The following is a 14,531-nucleotide window of genomic DNA, read 5'->3' on the forward strand; positions in this document are numbered from 1 at the left end:
ACAGAAGGCCATCTGCAGTGTCTGTCACACTGTCGCATGTACATGCTCTGTAGGTTTACCAAAATACGTTGATACCCAATCCTTCCCGTGCTTCTATCTCTCTCCACATACTACGTAGCCATGCGATATCATTATCAGGACTATTTGGGATTTTATGGCATTCAACTTTTTTGCTGTTTATGAAATTACAAGATTTCAAAAGTTTAAATAAAAAATAAAAAACTCATAGATCAACATTTGTCGTATATTATGGTTGGGGTGTCTAATGAAATTCTTTTAGATTTAAAAACACATTACATTAATTCAGATTAATTTTTCTGCCCGAAAGATTGAACTGAGGAATTCTAGCAGCTGTTTACTGATGCCTTTTGGAGTTGTTTTGTTTGTATAAACATTTATTTAGAAGGCTTTTGCATAAGGCTCATGCATGTACAACTTCCTTTATTTGTAATTGTCTTATTGTTATATTGCACACAATTCATAAAACTGTCCGTCATTAACTATTTTATAAACTCTTAATTTGATCATAGAAAGTAACTTTTCTATATGTTCTCCTGAGTCATGAAGTGTTCCCTCACAAGAGTTAAGGTTTATGTACTATTTATAAACTCTTAATTTGATCATAGAAAGTCGCTTTTCTTTGTGTTCTTGTGAGTCATGAAGTGATTCCTCACAAGAGTTGAGGTTTACATGTCAAGCTTGAAGTAGTTCATCATAAATTGACAAATGATATCGAGTTGCTTAGTGGTTGGTTAGAGTAGTGGTCTAGACATGTGATTCTAATAGTTGTTGATTTGGTTTCTACTACTGTTGGAAACATATTTGGAGTGTATGAGAGTGGAACTTGTGACATGTTTCCAACATTTTCAATCACTTATCCATTTGACCACATGCTCTTGTTTGACCTTTAAGTGTTGAAATTAAAGATCTTATAAGATAAGCCAACTAAAAAAGGCCTTCCAGTATACATGCAAGATGGAAGTAACAACGTCCAAAAATGGAGGAAAATACATCCTAATTACTTATTGAAAGTGCCCTAAAATTGCAAGATTTCGTTGATGAACTCTTTGAACTTCATTAGCCTCAACTTCTCATTTGATCAACTTCAAATCACCATGGAACTGCCAAAATGAACTAATAGTATCATAACTCTTGCCATGATAGTAATTGTTATGAAAATAGAAAACACTAAAGTGCATAAAAAAAATATCTAGCAATCAAGCTTAAAAATAAAGAAAGTGCAAAGGTTAAAGGTGAAGGATGATGTTGCATTGCTTTTATTTTGTGTATTTAGGAATTTGGTATGGTCATTATAAGCACAATCAAACTAAGGGCATAGTTATGCCCTATTCGAAATGTATTATAATTAAAAATAAAAAGTAAAGAAAAAACATTTCAAACATTTTAAATGTGTTTCAAAATATATGAAAAGAAAAAATGTGGAGTAATCAATTACTGAATGTTTTAAGTGATTGACTTAGTATTTTTTGTTCGTTGAAGGTTACATTTCTTCCAATGACAAGTCTAGGTGCAAATACAATAATTTAGAGTGATTGCATAGATTAGTATACCAAGGGATGAAATTCTAATGATAGTTTTCCTAGTTTTGATTTTTTTTTTAATTATTATTAATTATTCTGTAACGAGATTGGAATGGTAAGAATTGATCTTGTAAGATGCTTTTGACACTTTGAACCACTTAATTGTTAGCCCACATGCTCGTGCCTTCCTGAAAGTTCATTGTTTTTGGTTCCAAGTTTCTGGATAGTTGTGTCAATTAGGGGCAAGTTAGGCTTCGATCTAACTTTATCAAGCTTGCTACTAGTCATACATGTGTGTGGGTGGCAATTAATTTTGTGAATTCATATACCATTTTGTTGCTTGAAACCAACTTTTGAAGTGTTAGTTTTAACTTAGGGAACTAAAACCTTTAATTCTTGTAAGTTGTAGCTAGTCCAATACTTGGGTGGCTCTTTTAATTTGAGTATTCAACCCAATAGAGTAGTAAAGATACTTTGGAGCAAAGGAAGTGAATATTGTATTTGTTATGATCGTGCCTAGTCAAGTGTTGTGTAAATGGTGCCAATTATGGGTATGAGGTAAGGATAGCTAGCTCTTTGCATGGGCATCACTCTTGAAAAGTTGTGTAGCTTACTTTGATTACTTATGATGATTAGTCAATGATATTAGAAAATATGGCATGGAACCATCGACATAATATCTTTGAAAATCTAGAAATCAATTAAGGAATGGTGAATAGTACAAATAGGACAATGACGATAATCGTAAGGCGCCAAGGGATGCATCCCATGTCCCATATGTGGGTTTAGGAATGGCTATTCAGTACATGTGTGTGTGACAACATCCTTAGATTAATTGGGGAATTGAAGGATGTCCTAACTTAAAAAAGTGTAAAAGAGCCTAAATAAGCAAGATAAAACATAAAATATCATGGGTAGTTATATGACATTGAATTGGTAGTTATATAAGTGTTGTTTCCCATTTTATGTACATTTCAAGCAAAGGGGTAGGACTTTATACTGGTGCAAAGTATTAAAGGTCAATGACGATGGAGGAGGAAAGTGTTGATGGTTTATTAACTCCATCACTCATCCAACCAATGAATCAATAGTTGGATGTTTTATATGTTCAAATGATGGTAATATTCACTTGTGGTTACTTGGCATCATGGCTCGACATTTTCATTATTGAATTACTAGGTTATGGTGCAATAGCCAACTTAGTCAACGTTATCTTATATTATTCTAGGTGGCTAATTTCTACCTGGGCATTGGGCCCATAACCCCCTTATAGGGAAACATTCCACTACTTATCGGTTTTTCTACCTCTTAGAGTCGTAGTTTGTAGTCACCATTCTTCCACTCTATGCCTTCTAGGTTCCATAAAATTCATTGTCAGTTATTTTGTGAACCTTTAAATCTCATGATCTATGAATTCCATAAATGCTGACTTTTATGGAATGCCACAACATATATAGCCTAGTGCTAATGTTAAAGTTGACAACTAGGGCCAAATTCCACTTTGGACAACTCATTTGATGGAGATAATTATTGCATTGAATTCCTTTTTTCGAGAGGACCAAAATTTACCTAAAGATCACTAAATTTGGACAAGGAGAAATATGTCTTTGAGGTCAAGTCCACACTTGTGTAAATTGTCAAGGTCGGCCACACCATCATGTAAGCTCATGAAGCCCAAACGACATGTCTTTTGACCCTCATTGACTTGTATAAATAAGGATTACCTCAAACCTCATGTGGCACCTCATCAACTCACACATTCTTCTCTCTCCTCATCTAATTGGTTCGTACACCTCATTGGGCAACTGATTTTTTCACACATATGGCAGAAAGTGTGAAAATTTCAAGTCTCAATCCTATTGCAATAACTGGAATTAATTCTTCTAATTTTTAATTAATTAACAATTTATTTTCTACAACAAATATCGAATAAATCACACTGAAACCTTCATAAATAAAACTACGGAAAATAATAGCGCTGGAAACTGAGAAATATTCTAGCATGTTGATTGTCGCTTCAGACACACACCTAAGTTAGTAAGAAGAAGACCTTAACGCCACAAGGTATGGTTGGTGGCAATACTAAGAGATGGGGCTGTCACCTATTCCCAACTCTCTCCTAGGTAAGCTAAGGGGGGTGGTCCCTAGTGAAACGTTAGATAAAAAAAAGATATGAAGTTTCTAGGAGATACAAATGTCAATTGGATTACTTTAAGATTATGAGCGAGTTTCAACAAGTATGATGAGCAATACAAGATATGAAATGAAAGATTCTCAATAACCATCAACACATAATTCAAAGATTGACATGTAAAACCAGTGCCTTCAAGATTGCTTCAAAATAATAAACACTTGCTCAAAAATAAAATGTTTCAAAATGAAACACCAAGTAATCTTGCAAAACAAATGAATGTTAGAAAAAGATGATATCAATTTGCAAGATATATAATTGCTCATAAGGAAATGATTTAAGCAATGATACGATCATTCATTATTCAAAAGGATGTTAAATAGCAAATGACATGCAAAAGTTAAATGAACCAAAGCTTTACTTGCCCCAAAAAGACATTGCACTTGCTCAATGAAATACTTCAGTAAAATGATCACTTCAATGGATGTTCATCATAACAAGTATATAAATAAATTGCATGTAAAACACTTTGAAAGTAAAGTGAGTTAAAATGATTAACTAAGGTTAGATGCCATTATCTTTGTAGGTTTTAGACTAAATGCCTATTCTAAATGTGAAATCTTTTTTGGGTAAAAATTGGGGTGATTTACAAGCCATGTGTGCTTTCGTTCGTACAAGGAGACAAGACACCTCCATAACTGCAGAGTCACACACCTTTACCTTGCTTTGTACCAGTTGGAAGAATTTTCCAAGAAAATCTTTGCCCTATGATGTTTATCAACCAAGTTTATGCTTGGAGGTAAATTGAATTAGAGATGCAATCTATGCTAATATGCCTAAATGGAATGCATGTAAGTTCTCCCAAAGAAATATTAGTCTGCAATGCTTTAAAATAATGAAAGAGTGCTCAACATAAATTCCAAATATAACTTTAATTGGAGAAATAAATGGAAGTTTGCTTACAAATGTTGCATGTGCAATCAATTCCAAGTGAATTAAAATGATGCAAGTAAGTTGTTTGAAAATAAAACTTGTTTCAAGTAGACAATGATGATATAATGCTTCAATACTCAAGATAACAATGTAGCATAGAAATGAAGCATGTACTCAAGTGATCATGAAACAATTTGCCAAGCTAAATAAAAAGAAGTTAATAAACTAAATTAAAGCTTGCTAGAAATGTAAAGTGCTTGCATGTGAAAAATGAATTGCTTAAAGTAAAGTGTTCACTTCTAGCTCAAAGCAACATGAAATAGAGGATGCAAAGCTTAAGTGAAATTGTAGCAAACTTATCTAAATAAAAAAAATGTGATGATGAGGTTGTGTAAATTTCCAATTATGGATGCAAATAAAATGAAAACTAAGAGAATGCAAATGTCAATCCACTCACATATTTCTCTCCCTAAATGGAGAGAAGGCATGCCATGGGTGAACCCCAAGCTCTCGCAAGAAAATTAGATCCTTTATTAACTTGCTACAAAGATGGAAAACCTTAAAGGAGGATCTTTACAACATGTGATGCTTTTCGAGCACTAGATGTCCTTCTTGAAAATCAAAATTAATAACTAAAGGAGTACAACAAGAGGGCTTTCAAATATGAAAATGTTCAATGCCTTTTTGCATTCAAAAATCAGCCTCCAAGATAGATGAATGCTTGTGCAAGAGAAGAGAGGTTAGTCCTCTTTTTTCCATGATATTGTCAAAAAATCAACCTTCCAAACAATGCTTAGGTCCTTATTGGAAAATCAACTAAAACATTCCTTATCTAGAGCAAATTTTCAAAACCAAATGCCAATGTAAGATAACTCTACATTAAAAACATAGTGGAAAATAATGAACACAAAAACACAAATAGAAAGATAAAGCACAATCAAGATATTACCGTGCTCAAGAAGAACAACACCTCATAAGTGAACCCCAAAGTCTTTTATTGCAATAGAAAATAAGTGTACACAAGAGCAGAACTTTTCCAAGCACAATAACTTGTTTTCAATGATTACATAGTGAGAGCTCATAGCTCTATTATATAGAAGCTTGAGAGCTAATCCCAAGGCAAATGGTGACAATCCCAATGCTCCTTCATGCAAATTCAAATTTCCCAAGTGGCAACTTGATTTCCACCTTAGAGGCCCACACAATCCTCGATGAGAGAGCTCAAATTAGATGAGAGGACATGTGGGAGAGTGAAGCGAAGTGGTAGGAGACCACTCTCCACCTCACTCAAGTAAACTCTAATCCATTCTCAAGTCAACTCATGATATCTCCTTGAAGCTCAAGTTAACTTCCGGAAATCGTGGATCTTGTCACTCAATCTTGTTGTCCTCTCCACAAAAAATTCGATTTACTTGATTTGTGGCTTATGTGGAGTCCACATCACTTGGTAACTCAATTTTGACCTTTAGATAAAATTTCACCTCATTGACACATCATTTGAGCATGTGTGGATATTTATTTTTCTCCATTTATTTAATTGTTGGGTTAATTTAATGCCACATTTTCCACAAAACTTAGTAAAAGTGGGTTTTGAGGGTCTAGAACTTATTTTTTATCCCTCAAAGTGTGTCATAGTATAAAGTTGAGGGTGAGAGTTGTAATTTTGAGCACACATACCCCATACAACTTCTTTAGACATCACTTATTACATTTTACATTTAGTTTTTATTTAAATTTCCGCCTTGCGGGAAATTCAGAAAATTAAAAAATTGACCTTTAAACCTAATCAAATTCCATGAAATTTTACGAGTGATCTATTATGGTTATATACAATGACTCTAGACACTAGGACTCACCGAAGGAAAAAACTCAATTAATTATTAAGTCCCCATAAGCACCTAATAATTAACCAAGTGAAAAAAAACCTTCGAGAGTAAACTACTTGATGACAAGGTCCCAAGTTACCTAGGCCTGTTACATGACTCAACTCATCATATTAACATTACTTTACATCATCCTTGTAGGGGTTGTGGAATCTGAGTACAACAGAAGAAGATGAGAAGAATAAATAGAGTTGAAAAACTCTGATGATACAGTGAACTTTGATGGTACTTGAAGCATCTGATACATCCATGGGCATGGAGTCTTAAAATTTTCTGGGTACACTTCAGTGGTCAACATCTGACTCCACATGGGGATGCATGCTAGATAGGAAGTGATTATTGATAGTACGCAAGAAACTTGAATCTGCATCCACCAACAAAAGACATATATCAGTTGCGTCGATTCAAAATATCATCATATAAAACCAAATACATAAAATGGAAATTTTATTCTAAAATCATAAATGACAATTTATTCAAGAAATGAAGCTAAACCAAAATGACAAGAATAAAGTTAGAAATACAATACAGAGATGCCCCATGGCATCAAATATTCTCTTTGTAGAACAATTTGAGCAGTTGGCCATTGACAGGTAGCTCAAGTGATTCTCTATCCAAGGTGCTCAAATGGTAGGAATTTTGTCCAACTGCTTCTCTGATAATATATGGTCCAAGCCATAAACTGTCAAACTTACCATGGTTACTTGACTTTTCATTCATGCGATCCCATAACAAAACCATATCATCGTTAGAAAAATTTCTACTCCTAGATGATTTTTCAAAATTTCTTTTAACCTTCGATTGATTTTTACAACAATGCTCAAAGACTCTTCTCCTAGTTTCATCCAATTCTACAATTTGGTTAATTATATTTTGCACATCTTTCTCAACGTAAAACTTTGGAGAAGTTGGTAAGCTGGTAGCCTCAAGTGCACGAGAAGGGTGACATCCAAGCCATAAACTAACTCAAGGGGACTCTTCCCTATTGAACTCTTCTTTGTAATCCTATCAGCCCACAAAGCATATTTAATTGCTATCCCATGCTCTTTTGTTATCCCCTGCTATATTCTTCATTATGGTGATCAAATTTTTATTGCTAGACTCAGGACCATTACCTTGAGGATAGTAGTTTGATGAATGGGATAAAACAATATTGTATGTAAAGCAAAATGATGAGAATTCAACAGAGCTAAAAGGTTTGGCATTGTCAGTTGTGATTTTGGCAGGGACACCAAAACAAGTGATAATTTTGTCTTCAAGAAAATCCATCACTACTTTGTCGGTGGCGTGTTTTGTAGGGATGACTTCTACTCATTTAGTAAAATAATCAGTGTTAATTAAAATCCATGATTAGCCATTACTTGAATTTTCATTAAATTTCCCAATAAAGTCAAGACCCCAATGTTGAAAGGGTGCTTCCACAACCACATGATGAAAAGGCAAAGAAGCTAACTTTTGCTTTCCAATGAATAGTTGACAAGCTTGGCAACTTCTAACATACTTGTGCACATCAGCAAAAATGGAAGGCCAATAATAACTAGCTCTCAGGATTTTATGGGTAGTAGTCTTAGCAGTGAAATGCCCTCCACAAAATCCAGAGTGAAACTCAGTGAGAAATTTTTTGGCCTCAACTTCATCAACACATCTAAGTATCACCCCCTCTGGATTTCTTCAACCCAGACCATTCTTCATTATGTAATACTTAGTTGCCCTTAGCCTTAATGATCTTCTTTTATGGCCAGCTAGATGGCTAGGACATGACAAATTTTGCAAATAATAAATAATGTCTTTATACCATTCAAGTTGGCTTAACTTTTGAAGTTTTAATGAAGTTGATTCCAAATCATTTTGACAAATCAATCCTAATGCCCTCTCATTCCCTTCAGTAAATATTTGGGCCAACCCTTGGCCCTTTACTTGGGGGTCGAGTTTCCTAGCTCCCTCGCGCCCCAGGGACGAGAGGGGGACGTTTCCCCACGCTCCCAAAAAACAGGGTACGCGGGGAAACTTGAAAGGGGTCGTTTCTTCCATTTTTGGGGTCGTTTCCTTAGAAAAAATTCACAATTTCTTTTTTGAAACAAAAATATTGTAATTTTTAATATTTGTTGACCAATTGGGAAGGGTTTATGTTATGTGCATTTCACATTTCATTTTCTGTTTGCTCCTTCATTGAACTGAACATTGTTGCCATCGCCAAGCAACCTTTCTCGGTCAACGTTATGTGCATTTCACATTTCATTTTTTGTTTGCTCCTTCATTGAACTAAACTCTGCTACCATCGTGAAGCAACCTTTTGTTTGCTCCTTCGTTAAATGGAACGTTGCCGTTGATGTATCAGACTTGACTTTTATATTATTCAGTATTCAATGTTCATAGTTGGAAGTGGAACATTAAAGTTTAAAGTTTAAAATTTTAAACATTTATAATTTTATAATTTTATTTTCATTGTGCATTGTTAGTAAGTTAATAGACTAGTAGTTACACTGTACAGTTACAAACTTGTATGATGTATGATTATAATTTATATGATAATGATATCAATGATCATGCTTTTCGTTTTAAATTTGCTTCAGTTATATGATTCAACGATTTATAATTTATATTTCAAAGTTTTTAAGACCCTGATGTCCCCCCACGTTTCCTAAAAATTGGTGGGGAGCTTTTGCATAGGCCGCTCCTACGTATCCCTGCTCTCTCGCCTCGTCCGAGAAACTTGGTGGAACATTTCCCTTTACCAACTTGGTAGGTATAATATCTAAATCATATTCTTGAATCTTTGAGACCCACCTAGCCTTGGTTCCTAAGCGATCTGTTTGAGTTAAAATGTCTTTCACAACAGAGTGGGGGACAAATGCAATTATTCTAGAATATCCCACATAAACTCTAAATTGATTTAGGGACTTGACTAAGGCATAATCCTGTTTCACCATGGTGCTATATTTCAACTCAAACCCTTGAAGGGATCTACTCATAAAAGCAATAGGTTGCTCATACTCTTCTTTGTTCTTTTGAAGCAATACTCCTACAATAGTATCTTCAGATGCAAAAGAGAAAATCAAGAAATCCTTTGAATAATCAAGGCTCTCAAGAATAGGTGCTTTGGTAATAGAATCCTTAATTTCCTGAAAAGCCTTTCTTCCTACATTTCTGCAAACAAACTTAACATCCTTCTTTAAGAGAGATTGAATGAGTTTAGCTTTTTTTCGCATTCTTTGGAATAAACTTTCTAAGAAAGTTGATCTTTCCTAGAAAGGATTGAAGGGACTTGATATTATGAGGCAAAGGGATCTTTTGAATAACCTCAACTCTCTCAGGGTCAATCTTGATCCCATCCTTGGAGATGATGTGACCAAGAAACTTCCCTTCAGTTACTCCAAAAACAAACTTAGCAAGATTCAAGGATATTCCATATTCTCTACATCTATCAAAAATTTTCCTTAGATGACCCACATGAGAAACTCCATCTTTAGAAAAAACAGTTAAGTCATCTTGATAGATCTCAATGAATTTCCCAATCAGGCCCTTAAAAGCATAATCCATAGCCCTTTAAAAAGTTGCTCCAACATTAGTTAGTCCAAAAGGCATCATTAAATACTCAAAAGTACCCCATGGTGTGGTGAATGTTGTCTTATGCTTATCTTCCTTCTTCGCCATGACTTGGTTGTATCTTGAAAGTGCATCCAATAAGGACGTCATTCCTGATCTTGTTACCCTTTGTAATAGAGTTTCCATGTTAGGTAAAGGGTAATTGTCCTTTTTACAAGCAAAATTGAGATTTCAAAAATCTACACATAGTCTGATTGATCCATTCTTCCTCACAATAACCAAGTTTGAGCACCATGTGGAATGCCTAGTGTGAACTATGATTCTAGCTTGGAGCATATTTTGCACCAAGGGGGCTAACATAGAATTTATTTGCCTAAGTTTTTGCCTAAAGGTCTTGACATTCTCAATCTTTAGAGGGATAGGATGTTCCATGACATTTTCCCTATATCCTTTCAACTCATCATATGAAAAGGCCAAAACATCCTTGTATTCTTGAAGTAAATTTACTAATTTTCTCCTTTCCTCCTTAGTGGTACCCTTCCCTGTCTTGATAATCTTTGGATCACGAGTGGTACCAATGTTTACTTCAATGAATTCCCCTTGGTCATTTTTCTTATCCTCCTTTCCCTTCACAACATCATGCCTATCAAACATTTGCTCCGTGACTACATGATTCCTAGGAGTGGGATTTGACATTTTGTTACACTCCACATAGTTGCAACCCTCTTCTTTGTAGTCAATCTTGAAATCTTAAAATTCCTCCGTAGTATTGAAAAATCTAATCACTTGGCTTCATCATTGAAGATTTGCCAATGCTCAATATTATCAGGAATTGATGGTCTAAAAATAACTTCCATTTGTTGAGAAATAAATGCTAGCAGAATTAGGTTTAGATTTCTCTTTCTTGATAATTACTTGTGAGTTATGTTGGCTTCTTTATATCTTTATTATATTATCTTTCATCAAGCAATTACCAAATTATGTGTGTATGAAGATCATAAGAACAAGAGACACAAGATGTAGGCACTCTGCCAGGGCAAAACCCCTATCTAGGGGAAAACCCAGTCAAACTTCTTCCTTCAGTAGTTAAGACGAGATAATCCAAGACTCTTCAACCTAGACACAAACCTCCTCCAACCACCAAGTCAACCCTTCCTTCCAACAACTTTGATTTAGATCTTCGACCTTGTAGCAATAACACTTCGACCCAACAAATCCAAAATTTCGACCTTCCAGCAACAGAATCTTCAACCTAGCACTTTCAGAATTTCGACCTTCCCAACAACAAAACTTCAATCCAGCAAATAGTCCAGTAAATTCAGATAAAAGAGAGAGAGATAGCCCAGAAACTTCGACTTGCACTTCTTCCTTCTTCCCCTTGAACTTCACACTTTTTCTGCACTTCCTTGATGTGTATTGAACTTGTTAAGTTGATGTCCAAATAAATTGAATTGCTCTTGTATAGATAGCCTCTTTTGTGGGTCGAATTGTCCTCTTGTAGGCCGACTTCATCAGGTTAGGGCCGACTTGGTGTGGAGGTGAAAAATACATTTTTGACTCAATAAGAATTCTTTTGACTAACTAAGGTTAGATGCAATTATCTTGGTAGGTTTTAGACTAAATGCCTATTCTAAATGAGACTTTGACCTATAAAATGGTGACCCAAGCATCAAACCCATGCTTCAATAAGTCATTGTAATAATAACAAAATTTTTCTTTTTCATTCTTTGACTCAAATATAAATATGAAGACCAAACCTAGTTACATTCTTCAACACCATCTTAATCTCATCATCCATTAAGTCCTCCCCAAGCTGTAAAGTAGATGGAGCAACAACTATTTCGTCAGCTTGTACATTTCTTTCTCTTGGAATTGTTTGAAGATCCAATGCATCAAAGTACTCCATATTATCCCAAACAACACTGCGATACTTCTTTAATCTATCATTCTTATAAGCAAATTGATTCTTCACTTGAAGAATATTTAAATTAGAGTCCCCTTTGATACTAAGCATTTTAATTTTCAAGTCTTTTGCCAACTCTAGACCTAACAACAAGTCTTCATACTCCGCCACATTGTTAGTTGCATCAAATTCCAATCTATAGGCAAACTTGAATATATGATCAAGGGGAGAGGTAAGGACAATTCCGGCACCCTTACGAAACTTTGAATGGGCACCATCAAAATTCATATGCCAAATCAAATCTTTCTTACTTTCAACTTCCTCCTCCAAAGGAGCAATAGAGTTAGCCAAAATAATATAATTTCCCAAAACATCAGATTCAGACACAATTTCATTATAAGGCTTTTTGGGATCTTCCACATGATACTTTCTTTTCAACTCCCTATCCAATTTAACCATGATGCTCTCACTATTAGGGATGGTAGCATAACTTAAACCCATGTGCAAACTACCCCCTATATCAGCTCCCCACTTTCTAGACAACAACATCCCCTACGCATCACGCACATCAATCACTACAATATCCATGGTGATCATAATATTAGGATGCACTGCCAAGTGGACTTGAAGATCCTTTATCAAACCACAAACTTCAATAATTTTTGAATCCATAGCACAAATGTTGTGGTAAGGTCTAGAAATCCTCAAGTTCAACTGATTCATGACATTTTTGGTCATAACACAAGATGATGCCCCATATTCAAACATACAATTGTGCAAAAGAAAACCATTGACCGACATTGTAATGAAAAAAAGTTGATGGTCTCTGTTATCTCTACTTTGCAAAGTGAATCTTGAGGATTTTAGTTACAGGTACTAAAATCTTTGCATTATTTATCCATCCTCCCAAGTTAATATTTAAACTGGATGTAGGTGGGGTGAAAGTCATAGGGGCATTTTGATTTTTCACTTGTTCCTTGCCCGTTATTTGGTAACTTAAACCTCTACCTTTGGCTATCTCTAAAATCTGATTTGATGAAGGCTTTTCTCCATATAATTCCATGATCTTATCCAACTCTCTAAAGTTATTCACACTATGGGAAGATGGAGACTTTGTATTTATCTTTTGGTCATTCTCCATAACTCCCATCCAATTCTCCATGGACAAATGATGCTCCCTGCCAACCACATTTATTTGCTCACTTGTCCCAACCATTCCTCCTTCCAAAATCCTTCTCACATAAGGACAAATGTCTTCATCGTGCATTTCATAACAAGGTCTACAATAAGGAATAGAATCATTAGCTAGATTAGTAGACTCAAGTGGATTTGGTGGCTTAGGTTCATTGAGAGATTCCCTCTTTTGCCATCTCTCGTTTCCTCTATTTTGGAATCTCCCAGCTTGATTTCTTTCCATGGCTACCAATCTATTTTGGATGACATTCATTTGAGTAGTGTGATTTGCTTCCATAGCCTTGACGAGTTGAGTTAATTCTTTGATAGGATCATGGGCATTTTCTTCCTTGGCCTTTCCTTTGGATTCATGAGACTTTGATGGTCTTCTATTAAAACCAGGAGTTTCAGACTTTCTTGATTCATGCCTAGCCTTTTCCATCTTCAAGGCTTTAGTTTGAGCTTCATTTAGATTTGCAAGCTCCTTCCTTAGCTAATAGGTAGTCTACCACCAAAAGCATCCAAATAAGAGCACAAAAGAAACTTTTCAGGTGGTTTAACATCATTTGGCATACTTTTCACCAAGTTATTAATCTCTTGTTAAACTCTCCATAGTTTCATTCTCATTTTTCTTCATAAAAATAATAGCATTAATCAAGCATATATTCTCTTTCTTCTCTCCAAATTTATCCTTAAAAGCATTAATGATGGTTTGCAATGAGTTATAAAAGTTAGTAGGTTGCTTAGTGAACCAATCAAGAGCATCCTCTTCTAAGGAAAGGACAGAGTCTCAACTTTACGTCCTTCTAGTTAGCAATGTTAGACCACTTAAAAATGTAAACATTGAAGTTCTTAACATGTCATGTAGCACTGATGGCATTGTTACCTTGAACAAAAGGCAACGTTTCAATAGCCTTGTCAGGGATATTGTTGGGATAACCATTTATGTTAGTAAAGTCACAAAGAGTAAAAAGATCATTCATGATGCTAGGCTCTACTTGCACTTGAAAAAGCGAATGGATATCAAAAATAACCTCCTGCCCAAGATTAACAAGAAGTCTACTATTAGAGAGTCTATTTAACCTCGCAATAAAAAGCCTTTCAGGCTCAAGAGTGGGACTAACTAGACCGCTTGAATTTCTCCTAGTAGAAACTCTTGCAGAATTTGAATTAAGTGGAATTGCCACTTGAGCAGGACAGGAATCTAACTCTAAAAGTCCAATATGCTAAAACCAAAATTTAGTCTATTCTCCAGGTGCTAGATGACTTGTCCCCGACAACGACGCAAAGAATGTTGATTGTTGCCTTGCACAGACACCTAAGTTAGTGATAAGAAGCCCTTAACCCCACAAGGTATGTTTTGTAGCAGTACTAAGAGATGGGGCTGTCAACGATTCCTAGCTCTCTCCTTTTAAGATCTC

The 14,531-nt window shown here is 35.2% G+C and overlaps 1 protein-coding gene across 15 annotated transcripts in view; it reads left to right on the forward strand.

The window, feature by feature from the left end:
• LOC149145503 (uncharacterized) overlaps positions 1 to 14,531 on the forward strand; it is a 229,214-nt gene that overhangs the window by 97,408 nt on the left and 117,275 nt on the right. The gene's annotated exons all lie outside the window — the stretch shown is intronic.

Source organism: Pinus tabuliformis, chromosome X (genome assembly GCF_031772625.1).
Source record: "Pinus tabuliformis cultivar Carrire ecotype Pingquan chromosome X, CPIR1, whole genome shotgun sequence".
Taxonomy (NCBI): Eukaryota; Viridiplantae; Streptophyta; class Pinopsida; order Pinales; family Pinaceae; genus Pinus; species Pinus tabuliformis.